Source organism: Hesperophylax consimilis, unplaced genomic scaffold (assembly GCF_061612785.1).
Source record: "Hesperophylax consimilis isolate HC1 unplaced genomic scaffold, BYU_Hcon_1.0 scaffold_98, whole genome shotgun sequence".
In the NCBI taxonomy this organism is placed as follows: Eukaryota; Metazoa; Arthropoda; class Insecta; order Trichoptera; family Limnephilidae; genus Hesperophylax; species Hesperophylax consimilis.
In genome coordinates this window covers 52648-55766 of record NW_028301324.1, presented here as the reverse complement: position 1 = coordinate 55766, position 3119 = coordinate 52648, and the positions used below count along the sequence as shown (strand labels likewise).

Genomic DNA, 3119 nt, shown 5'->3' with positions numbered 1-3119 from the left:
ATACCAGAAAAACCTTATAAGAGCGTTCAATCGTCGTAAAACAGTGTAAATACCAGAAAAACCTTATAAGAGCGTCAAGTCGTCGTTAAACAGTGAAAATACCAGAAAAACCTTATAAGAGCGTTAAATCGACGTAAAACAGTTAAAATACCAGAAAAACCTTATAAGAGCGTTAAATCATCTTAAAACGCTGTAAAATATAGAAAAACCATTAAAAAGTGATAAATCGTCGTACTACACTAATAATCATTGAAAATCCCTAAAAATTTGTCAAATCGTCGTAAAACAGTGAAAATACCAGAAAAACCTTATAAGAGCGTTAAATCATCTTAAAAAGCTGTAAAATATAGAAAAACCATTAAAAAGTGATAAATCGTCGTATTACACTAATAATCATTGAAAAACCCTAAAAATTTGTCAAATCGTCGTAAAACAGTGAAAATACCAGAACAACCTTATAAGAGCGTTAAATCGTCTAAAAACGCTGTCAAATATAGAAAAACCATTAAAAAGTGTTAAAACGTCGTATTACACTAAAAGTCATTGAAAAACCCTTCAAATTTGTCAAATCGTCGTTAAACAGTGAAAATACCAGAAAAACCTTATAAGAGCGTTAAATCGTCGTAAAACAGTGAAAATACCAGAACCACCTTCTAAGAGCGTTAAATCGTCTTAAAACACTGTAAAATATAGAAAAACCATTAAAATGTGTTAAATCGTCGTATTACACTAAAAATCATTGAAAAACCCCTTAAAAATTGTCAAATCGTGGTAAAACAGTGAAAATGCCAGAAAAACCTTATAAGAGCGTCAAATCGTCGTAAAACAGTGTAAATACCAGAAAAACCTTATAAGAGCGTTAAATCGTCGTAAAACAGTGAAAATACCAGAAAAACCTTATAAGAGCGTTAAATCGTCGTAAAACAGGGTAAATACCAGAAAAAAAATGGGTGTGTCAAGCCTACGCAAGACAGAAGTGAAACTTCTAGTATTCTTCTCTCTCTCTCTTTTCATTTCATTCTCTCTTTTTTTCTGTCTATTGACATATTTATAAGTAGCATGTGATAAAAAAAATTAAAAGTTATAAAAAAAGAAAAAAAAAATTAGTTAAAGCGGGGATCGAACCTCGGTTCTTCACGACCACAGTCGTGCGCTCTGCCTGTAGACAGCGAAGATGAGTTAGGAGAGTGAGTTAAACTAGGTATATAATATTAGCTAGGCTCCTATAGCGAAATGATCCCGTTTTTTCGTCACGGTCATGAGTCGGTTTTACTCCGGTCCTCGAAATTGCATGACGCGCGTAAAGAAGTTTCACTTCAAAAAATTCCTGCAAAGTTATGGATGTAATTACGATCTTTTTCAAGCGCGTATGTAATGATTATTTTTATCAACGTCGCATACACCTTGCTAATGTTTTCAGTATTATTAGGGCTTTTTTATACTAATTTTCATATATTTATTGGCAGGTAGAGTAGAAATTAATATTGTTTAGCGTTTGCCAACGACCATACCATGTTGAACACACCGGTTCTCGTCCGATCACCGAAGTTAAGCAACATTGGGCGCGGTCAGTACTTGGATGGGTGACCGCTTGGGAACACCGCGTGCCGTTGGCCCATTTTTTATGGTAATTTCATGTTTTTTTTTATTTTTTTATCGTTACTATCATTAATAATATCATAAAATTCTTTAACTTTTCAAGTATGCTACAGGCCTAAAATATTACTTAGTGGATTGATATTATGGTCAACCATTGAAAAAAAAAATTCCTGCAAAGTTATGGATGTAATTACGATCTTTTTCAAGCGCGTATGTAATGATTATTTTTATCAACGTCGCACACACCTTGCTAATGTTTTCAGTATTATTAGGGCTTTTTTATACTAATTTTCATATATTTATTGGCAGGTAGAATAGAAATTAATATTGTTTAGCGTTTGCCAACGACCATACCATGTTGAACACACCGGTTCTCGTCCGATCACCGAAGTTAAGCAACATTGGGCGCGGTCAGTACTTGGATGGGTGACCGCTTGGGAACACCGCGTGCCGTTGGCCCATTTTTTATGGTAATTTTATGTTTTTTTTTATTTTTTTATCGTTAACATCATAAAAAATTTTATATCATTCTTTAACTTTTCAAGTATGCTACAGGCCTAAAATATTACTTAGTGGATTGATATTATGGTCAACCATTGAAAAAAAAAAAGGCGTTAAAAACAAAAAAATAATGTGCGATGGCCGAGAATCGAACTCGGATCAACTGCTTGGAAAGCAACTACGCTGACCATTACACCACCAACGCCAGTTGTCGAGATGAGCTAAGAAGCATTTATATTTTACTTCAAAACTTTGACTAGATCAAATGAACTTTAATCGGTCCCGCATTTTCGTTTCGGTCATGAGTTGGTTTTACTCCGGTACTCGAAATTGCATGACGCGGGTAAAGAAGTTTCACTTCAAAAACCTTATAAGAGCGTTAAATCATCTTAAAACGCTGTAAAATATAGAAAAACCATTAAAAAGTGATAAATCGTCGTATTACACTAATAATCCTGAAAAACCCTAAAAATTTGTCAAATCGTCGTAAAACAGTGAAAATACCAGAAAAACCTTATAAGAGCGTTCAATCATCTTAAAACGCTGTAAAATATAGAAAAACCATTAAAAAGTGATAAATCGTCGTATTACACTAATAATCATTGAAAAACCCTAAAAATTTGTCAAATCGTCGTAAAACAGTGAAAATACCAGATAAACCTTATAAGAGCGTTAAATGGGGGGCGTTAGCTCAGGGGGGCTCTGGAGGTGAAGGTGGCCCAGTGTAGTAGAGGGGCCTGTCCAACGAGGTGGGCTGTGGTACTGCGAACTCGGCAGCTTGGCGGCAAAGTGTTTTATTTTATAGGCCTGCAATCTGTTTTGCGTGCGTCCCCCGGCAAAGCGCACGTAATGATCCCCAGTGTACTCGAATTGTGTGTCGTCATCTTATCGGAGTCCTGGGGGTACGGATCACTGTACGGCTGGCACATCGTATAAGGTAGTAGGGTACCCCGTCTGTAGGCGGTGTCACTGGTTGCATATGTTTCTGGCCGCCAGCGCGCTCGGGGTGCATGTTATAC

At 36.0% G+C, this 3119-nt stretch overlaps 2 non-coding genes across 2 annotated transcripts; both read left to right on the top strand.

The window, feature by feature from the left end:
* The first annotated feature begins 1497 nt into the window (after positions 1 to 1497).
* LOC149408758 (5S ribosomal RNA) lies at positions 1498 to 1616 on the top strand. Its single transcript, XR_016305400.1, has one exon. It is a non-coding gene; the product is annotated as a 5S ribosomal RNA (ribosomal RNA).
* Positions 1617 to 1939: 323 nt separating this feature from the next.
* Positions 1940 to 2058, top strand: LOC149408757 (5S ribosomal RNA). The gene has a single exon (XR_016305399.1). It is a non-coding gene; the product is annotated as a 5S ribosomal RNA (ribosomal RNA).
* The last annotated feature ends 1061 nt before the right edge of the window (positions 2059 to 3119 follow it).